The following is a 9,934-nucleotide window of genomic DNA, read 5'->3' as shown; positions in this document are numbered from 1 at the left end:
ATATTTCTTACTGAATTAGAAACGATTTGTTTTTTCTCTTTCACAACCCAAGGTTCTGCCTATTTGATTTGAATTGTATTGCAAGTAGCTTTGCTGGTGTGTAGACATTTTTATTATTTGGAAGAATTAAGTAGCTTAGGCTTTGGTAAATATTAGGGCGACGATTATGAAATAGCATGATTGAATTGGTTGCCACCCAGGGGTGACTTAAAGGTAAATGTTAAGAGGGATGCTTACGAATTTAATTATGCTTAGTACAATTAACAGGTTTAGGCTGCTACTCTAGAAAGTGTATTATGAACACTTAATTCTAGTTGCAGTGGTGCAACATTTCTGACATAGTCTATAACCTTGAACGTTTTTATGCTGATAATGCAGAGAACATGCATGTTTATAAATGACCTAACTTACTGATAAATTGCCACCTAATTAATACCAATTTTTCACTGCATATCTGCAAAGTTTGTAGAGCACCTTTCAATGCTAGTTTTTATTAACATGTTTGGAACATGGCAGACATATATTCCTGGGTATTTAACATTAAAAGACATACTTACAGGTATTTGAAATTAAACATGAATATCTGCTTCTACGAGGTGATATAAGCAAAACTCAGTGTTGACACTTTAGATAAGCACAGTTTGCTGGAATTACTTGGAAATTATCCATAATTCTGAGTGGTTTTATGGATATTGAATTTCTTATAGTATTTCAGTGCCCCAAACATCAACTATAATGATAATAATAGCATTTGCTTTTTTTGAGCGTCTAAGATGTACTGGGCATCACGGAGGGACTCTGCAAACAAAATCTCTAACAACAGTCCTGCAAAATTGGCATCATTATTACATCCATCTCACGCCTGAGGGTATTTGCCACTCAGAGGGAGTAAGTGCCATGGCCTTACTTCTTTTCTTTAAACACACCAGACTTGCTGCACCTTGGGACCACTGTCCTTTTCCCCTTTGCTTTAAATAATCGGCCCCATCCCAGCCTTGGTGTTACTGGCCCTCCATGTCACTGGACCTCCAGTGGGGGCATCGTCTGCTCCTTGAGGCCCTCCCTGAGTTATCACACATCATCCCACACCAGCAGCCACTCCATTCATCCTTTACAGACTTAACACCATCTGAAGTGGTTTTCTTCCTTTCTTTGATTATTTTCTTCTCCTCATCTAGAGAATTTAACCTTCACGAAATAGGGATTTGAGTCTTGCCACCACCATTGTAATCTGCAGCCCAGAGTAGCTGGTACAGTACTTATCTATTGACTGAATTAATAGATAAACCTTATAAAGCTTGTGAAGGATTGTGCTGGGATTCGAACCCAGGTTTGGCTTTCTACTCTATCACTTTGTTTTCCAGCTGGGTCTAGTAGTTAATGTCTGAATAAATATCAAATATCCAGCCTTGATCCATGATATTTGATGAGAAATACATTTAAGTTTTAGCAAATAATTAATTCTACTAAAAATAAAAGAGCTGATTGCTTCAAAGATTCCACATTATGCTTCTCTTTGCTAGTGAGGATGTGGCCCTAGTTGGCAGTCAATTGCCATGATAATGCTAAGTATTTGTTACATTTTTATAAACATACTATATATTTCACAGACTCTGATTCAAAAAGTGACTCTTTGTTAGCTTGATTTGAGATGTTATGGATGTATTAAAGTAGAAAAAAAAAACCAGTTTGTATTTTTTAAAAAAAATCTTTCACAACTCAGAGCTTTCACAATTTGGGGTAATCCCTGCCAAGAGTTAGGTGGAATTAGTGAGGTTTCACTTAATTTCTAACCTCTTTTTCTCACCAACAGATGTGTACAAATGTCTCTTTGAGGGGAACGTAAACCCTCATGGTTTCAGGAAACTAGACCATGGTTGAGACATTTGAAGGAAGACAAAGTGTCAAAGAACAGCTGACAGCGTAACTAAGAAATCAATCATTGTCCAGGCTGCTTTATTGGCATAATTGGTAATGATTTATAGAATGATGGCAGGAGGCCAGCTGGGCATGTGTATCCTTAATACCATTATAGTTCTCTGCCATGGGATCTTAGTTAAGAAGACATAATCAGACTGGGCAAGAAGTTTTAGAGATACCTATTTAAATTAGCTAATAACCAACAACAAAATATTTCCCATGAATTTATTTTGTCTAACAGTGTGAAAATTTGTGAGATATTTTAATGAAACCCTGAAGCAAATGGTACTTAATGCTAATAAATCAGAAAATATCTCTCAAGTGCTTGCATAATATCTAGTGTTTTGCATGCATCTAGTGTGAATTGCTGTATTAATCAATATTGTCGTACGAAGAAAAGTTATGTACAGAAGATAATTATGTCTGCTGAGTGCTAAAGACACGAGAAGGGGCTGAGGGGCCGCGAGTGTGCAACTGGCCAACAGATAGGTGTGGCTCATTTAAAAGGAGTAACGTAAGGTTTATCTACTGTGCTGCATCTTGTAACTTACTTGTTACATTTATTCCGGAAAGATAGCTTTAGTGATTTTTCTGGAAACTAACGAGTGGGTTGTGAGAGGTAATTAACAACACTTCCTGTTTCTTCTCTTGGAACAGATGGATATTTTTGAAATGCAGCAGAACGCTGAGCTCAGTTTGAGGGCATGCAGAGTTGAATCGCTTCTATTTGTATAATGAGGTGCTACTTGCTTGTATTCCAGAGGTCTGCAGCCTCTCATCTGCACAGTCATACAACTGGTTTCCACGGAACTAAGCAGCTAAATGCAGCAGCCAACACTGGCTCCAGAACTAGACTTCTAAGGATATTGCCCCAAACAGTTTTTTTCCTCCCTGTTGTTTTATTTCTACCTGATAAAACACATCTCGTCTTCCTTATTATCTTAGCTCTGTGGGTGCCAGCATCTCAAAGTGGCCCCAGCTCTCTGGGTTAAACTTACTGAAAGGACAGACATGAAACAAAGGTTCATTGCCCAAGTGCCGGGGATTAGAATCTAGAATCAGTAAAATAGTGAGAAGGCAGGGAGCACGCGAGGGAGGACAGACCAGGCAAGAAATCCTGTTGACTGAATATTCAGATGGTTTTGGCAAATGTGGGTGATTATGGCAGAAAGCAGGGGCTTTGAATGGTCCTCTGTGTTTTTGTTATTTTTTTTTATAACCAAATGGCTAATGTAGGTGTAATTTTAGTGCTAACTCTTGAAAGTACATTGCATGTTTGTACACTTGCTCTTCACAAGAGGAGAATTTACCACGAAACTAATAAAGCTTGGCCCTTTATTTATAAGGAAGCTTGTAAGTTCTTCCAAGGAGCAAAGCTAGGAATCTATATGCATAATTTTGTATTCTGCTTTCTTCAGGAGTCCTTCCCTTCCCTTAAATGAGTAAGGTTCACGTCCATGTCCACACAACCTGAATCTGCTCATGTTTATGCGAAGGAGGTAGAAAGGGCTTTTGGGCTTTTAGGAGACAAATGATATTTTAATAGTTTCTGTGGGAGAAGAAACATGGGTTGCCTTAAGCCACTGCCTTTAACTTACTTGCCAACTGAATGAGAAGCCCAGGGAAGGGGCTGGTGAAACGTGGAAAGAATCAAGGGGTTCCCATGAGACTGGGTGCCTTTTCAGTTTCACCTTCCTTGAATGATAACAGAGAAAAATATGATAGGGCTTGTGACTTTAGACTGTGAGCTCCTTGAGGGCAAGTGGAACAAATGTTGAACTGAATTTGGAAAGAGTGCCGACTAGGAATCCATATTTAAAATAAGCCATAGCGGCTCATTTACATAACTCAGGTCCTTAACTGAAAGAGAAGCAGAGCTGAGGTTGCTTCAAGCCAAGTGACATATTTCCTGACGTATTCAGTACAATAAAGAGTAGGAATCTACATTTTGGGTAAAGCACACGTATAGTCAGGTCTCTTCCCTGCTCAGAATCTTGGGTAGCATATTTATTGTTTAAAAATGCAAGTCCTTACTGTGGTGTCAGGCTGTGACATACTGTTTCAGTTTTATCTTCTACCACCCAGAGCTTCTTCTATATTGTCCCCTTCTCATCACAATACACAGCAGCCCCAAATATTCTGATTTATTTTCACACTGATTCCTGAGGTTGAATGCCTTCGCTTCCTGCCTGCCAAGTATGCGATCTTGCACACAGTAAACCTGCAATGAAAGTTTTTGTCACATTATTACTTCATCTGCAGAAAAAAATCAGAACTTGCTCCAAGAAGGTGTAAAGGATTAGCTCCCATACTGCGCATAGTTCCCTCTGCTGGTTTCAGGAGAAAGTCCACTTTCTTTGACGCAGTAAGTTGAAAATGTCTTTGAATCTGACCTTGGTTTCCTTCTTCTGTTTCATCTCTTGCCCTCTTCATTTGTGGTTCATGACAGGTCCAGCCTCCTGGTCTTCACACATCTTGTTCCGAACACCCGGAATATTCTGTTATCCTCTCTACCTCACCTTCCTTCCCCTGGCTGATTTGTGCTGGTCCTTTGAGTTTCAGCTCAGAAGTCACCTTCCCAGGAAGCCATCTCTCACCTAAACTGCCCATCCTTTTCCACGGGGTTCACTTTTTCTTTTATATGACCTTTTGGCCTCTTATGGTTATTCCATGATGGTGTTAATCATGTTTTTTGGAAACTGGCTGTTTATTTATTTAGGGCATGCTGTCTTGTTCGCTGTGGTATCCCTGGGCAAAATGTAGTGCTCAGCACAAATGTCTGTTGAATAAGTATATTTCAGTCATCTGTAAACAACTAGTAATGGGAGTTATAGACACGTAGAAATAGGTTTGCTTACATATCCCTGAGTTCATTAGAAGCCCGCTAAAGTGGAGAAACGTCGCTGCAGCATTTACTCTGCCCAGAGTGTAAGCTACATGTCAAGGAGACGCTCTTACAAAGTACAGGCACACATCCCTTCTCGCTCTCCTGAGGAAGAGAAAGCCTGTCTCCTGCTGTTACAACTCTCACAGTAATACGTTAATATCAAAGTGGGTAAGATGTCTTAAAAGAATCAGAAATGGTCCAAGGACACAAGGAAAATTGCTACTGAAAATCATTTAAGCTTTTTTTTTTTTTACAGCGAAGCTTTTAAGATATCACCTAAATTTTAAAAAACGTTTCTAAAGCAATGTAAGTTCAAGAGCTACATTCTACATGAAAATGAAAAATAACAACAGAAGAAGAAGAACACTCTATTCATTCTTTTATTTTTTAAGAAAAGGAAAACCTGGATGCATTTTTCCCTTTGTATCTTATTTTACAGTGGTAAAATACTGAAATATTTACACTTGTGTTTTGGTGTTACTTAAGTTGTCCAACATATTCTTGTGTTTAAAAGTAGCATTGCCGAGATATGGGTGTGGCTGTTTTATTTCAACTCTGTCACCCAAGGGAAACTTCAAGAGTTCTGGTAAGATGGCAGACTGAACACGAAGGTCTGGAAATAAAAGAAAATATAGGAAGTACAAGGGAACACAAGAAAAATAGAAGGATGTCATTTGTGAATCTGGCATGTCAACTAATTTGTGGAAGATGGAAGCCTGTTGATGGACTTTTTCTTTTTTAATTGAGAAAATACCAGTCAAGGAAGCAGGGACTCAAACAATGGAAAGAACTGACCTGCCAGGAAAACCTCTAGAGGAACTTCAGTTCAGATACAGTGAATCCATCCAGATACTTAACCTTAACTAATCAATGTACCAGAAAGCCAGAGCAGTAGGAAAAAATTGATCAAAACAATAGAAGAAAAATATCCAGAGCTGAAGAGAAAGGCAAGTCTTTCTCACTGAAAAATCCCACCTGATGTTGAGATAAATGAGCATGAGAAGACACATCTAAACACAGCATCATGAAACTTCAGATGTCAAGAATAAGCAGTATGTTGGAGAAGCTCCCAGAGCAAAAATCCAGGTCAAAAAGGAGGGAGCGCCAATCAGGCTGACATTTGGTCATCCCAAATGTGTAGGATCTTCAAGACAAGAGAGCAAAACAAAGGCTGCAAAATTCTGAGAAAAAGTTACAACCAGTCAAAGTAGGAAAGGGGAAAAAAAAACTTCTTCAAATATACAAGGACTTGGAACATTTACTTGCAGGCACTTTTGCTTAGAAAATTAGTTTATGTTGTACCCTGGAACAATAAGGGTAAAATCCATGGAAGAGAAAAATGGGGCATAAAAGGAACTATGGAATTCAACCAAGAGTGCAAGGAAATGACACTACAGCAGGACAGTTGTCCTAGAAGCTTCTGGGTCTCCCCTTAAAGCATGACTCAAAAAGAAAGAAGAAAGGAACAGATTCCAAAAATTAGAATAGATTAAAAGTTGATGTCATGAATGACAGGATGAAGCAGGAATGTTTCTTCTCTTAAGATAACAGGAAAGAAAATTAGAAAAGGACAAACGAAAAGCTGTACAGGGACATCACAATACAAACAGAAAGCAAACTAAAATGCAGCATGATTCTGAGCAATTACTGTAGAGTTAGAAAACGTAAGGCTTTGACCTTGGTGCTAGGACTGTTTTCCTCTGAGTTGCTGGGGTTACAGCGTTGGAGCCTGTATCACTTAGGATTTGGCTACAAGTAACAGATACCTCCAAACCACAGAGGCTTAAGATAGATTTTTTTTCTCCCACATGAAAGAAGGGAATTTCAGGGCTGAGATGGTGGCTTTGAGATCATTGAGGAACCCAGGACCTTTCCATCTGTTGCTCTGTCAACCTCCACCTATGGCTTTCATATAACGATAATTGTTGGAAAAACAAAAATCATAAACTATTAAAAGAGGATGCTTCTGGAATTAGAGCTAGGATGGAGAGGGTTTGGACAGCAGTTTTTTTGTTAGCAAATATATTTACCACATACAGGTATTATTTTGATTTAAAATAATGTAAAGGATGAGGGAGATTGTAAAGGAAAAGATTCATTTCATATTCTTTTAGTTCACATGTCACCTTCTCAAAGCAATTGTGCTGATCACCTTTCTAAAATTCCACAGTCACTCGTCTTACCCCCAAGAAACTCTCCAGTTCATCATCTTATTTTTGTTTGTCTTCATTAGCAGTTATCATTATCTGCAAGCTTGACATTTATTTGCTTATGTGAAAATTGATACCTCCTTTAACGAAATGTAGGTTCCATAAGGCAAGGGACCTTTAAAAAATTGTTCACTTCTATGTCTCCAAAACTCACAATAGTACGTGGAAAACAGCAGGCAGTTGGTAAGTATTTATTGAATAAATAAAGTCCCAAATAGATAGACATTATTAGAATCCAAGAAGCTTGGACAGGAGCTATATCATTAAGAAACTCAGAGCTTACATTTGTATCAAGAAAATATTGTGAGAAATCCCTTAAATCCGACTTTCACAAGTTGTGTTCCAGTTTGTTGAGATATTTTTGCAAAATGGCTTCCATGATTGAAATAGCTTTGGGAAATACACCCTAAGAGATTTATAATGTGTATTGACAAACAAAAATTCTGATGAGAATCACAATAAACAAATTTGCTTAATGCAGCATTGACATGTAACTTTTATGTCATAATAATTTTATTGACATCTCGTAGGGCTAGACTTCTGGAGAGCACATTTTCAGAAATGCTGCTAAATGTGTTCACTTAAAGATAATATAGAGCAAACAATACATAAGTTTTGAGGAATTCAAAGAAATCGGATTTGAATGTGGTTGGATGAACTGTTGTGACTGGAGAGAACATTGGGATGGAATTACGTGGCTGTGTGTACAAAACAGCGTGTCTTCCTCAGGCGCCCAGAGGGCCATGCTGCTGTCTACCTGCTGCACTTGGAAGAGAAGTGTAGAGTCGAACACTGTGCATATTAAACTCAATGGACTTTTTAACCCTTTCATTGTTAAGTCACTCAGCTAGGAGCACATCAAGTAGAACTGAGGCTCCAGAAAGACATGAGAAAGGCTAACACTTAGTCAGAAACCCTTAACCATTCTGACCAACTTTGTACTCCTCCCAGACAGCCACAAAAGCTTTGTCCTAAACCTATGTTTATTCCTAAAGATATCAAATGAAGCTAATGTATTTTAAAAGTATACATTTCTTTGATTTTAATTTTCTTAGCACATGGGAATTGGCTTTTTTTCCTTTTTCTTTAGCAATGGAAATAGGTGGTTACCTTCTAAACTCTGCCAGACTTCTTGCTGTGCTATATTAATCATAATTCCCACTCATCGTGGTCGTACTTTCTGTGGATACCCACTTTACGAATACTAATTACAGCATTAAGTACTTACTAGGTACTGCTCAAGGAGCTTTTCCTTGCTTCTAACTTCTGGGCTAAATCAGGATTAGTTTTTCCACTTCACAGTAAGGAACAAAAATCTTCGAACATTCCAGTTAAATTTGGTCCATTAAAAAATCCACAGAGGCATTATCTAATAACATCAAACCTATTCTTAAATGCTGCCATATTTAACTGTTATTGACTAATTTACAAGCAGTGGAAAAACAGTGTAGATTAAAAAGGGCTTCTTATTTTTTTCCCCGTGAGTGGACTCCGCTGGTTGACTCACTGAAGAGTCACTGGTACCACCTTCTTGGCCTTTTACATCAAAACACTGTGTACATGGAAATGCAGTTTGAGTCTTCAGTTAGGGCTCACTCTAGACCGACCTGGAATCAAATCTCTGACTTCTTGGGTCACTTCTCAATGTGACCAATGCATATATATTGAAAAACCTGAAATTCTTATTTTTTTTGTTGGCCAACACTGGTTGACTCTCAGCAGTCTAACATAGGTCAGCACAATAGAGGCAGAGTCCAGGAAGCGTCTTAGTCACATTTGGCCTCAGGACAAACTGGTCTCGCTTGCCAGTCAGCTCTAGGCGGGATCCGCTCAGTTGGCACACTCAACAACAGCAGCAAGGAAGAAGTGATAGAACTCGTTCTGGCATAAAATCGTACTTAATTTTCCAGTTTTGCTAAAAAACAAGAAGGCAATGTGTTCGTTTGGTGGGTAGAGTGAAAATGGAAACCTAATGGTGTGACCAACTAGCGGATCTTTGAATTGACAAATACCACTTTTGACTGTTGAGCGAAAAAATCCAAATCAGTAAGTTAAAGAAAGAACTTCAAAGAGAAATTGTACAAGGCCTATCCTGTCTTACTCTGGGTTAAGAAAAATACTTAAAAATCTAATGCAATTGATGACATTCTGTTTGAATGTCTAGAGTATGGCAGAAATACTGCTGTGTGAACTCCTCCAGATTCACCTGGGTTGCTGATATGTGTGCACGCGGGCTTGACGCCAGGTCACGTGAAATACGAACGTCCTGTCACATTATTCAGCTAAACTCAAGGGGAAAAGCATCTGAAACATCAGTATTTTTGGTCAATCTTTCCTAAGCTTTGGTCATAGAAGAGAATGTTCCATCAATAACTATTTCAATAACTATTATATACCTTCTGGCTCCATGAAGATTTGCAAGATGGTGAGCAGAGAACCATCTCCTTGTTGAACAAGAGAATGGTACGATCAGATCTCTTTCTGGGAGCAGTGAGAAAAATAGATTGACTGTGAGAGAGATTTGAGCTATGAGGTCAGTGTGGCAAATTGTATTATACAAAGATAAATGCAATAATATCTTCCCACCCCAAGTTTTACCACCATGCTGCTCCCCTATCAAGAGGTGAAGTGTACGCCCCGTCCCCTAGAAAACGGATAGGTCTGTGACTCTCTGGACAAATCGAGCCCAGTGGAAATGACACTCTGAATTCTGAGGACAGCATTTCTAAAACGCTGTGCACTTGCCCCATGGGACCCTCGCTCCTGGAATCCAGACATCACGGTGTGAGGACGTCCAGGAAGACCCTGGAGAGGCCCCACAGGAGAAGGACTGAGCACCCTGGCCCACAGTCCTGGTGCAGCTCCAGCCAATAAAGAGCCAGCACCCATTTGCTGGCAGGCCAGGGAATCCTTGAGA

This window comes from Camelus ferus, chromosome 13, assembly GCF_009834535.1.
Source record: "Camelus ferus isolate YT-003-E chromosome 13, BCGSAC_Cfer_1.0, whole genome shotgun sequence".
In the NCBI taxonomy this organism is placed as follows: Eukaryota; Metazoa; Chordata; class Mammalia; order Artiodactyla; family Camelidae; genus Camelus; species Camelus ferus.
This window is presented reverse-complemented; position numbering follows the sequence as displayed.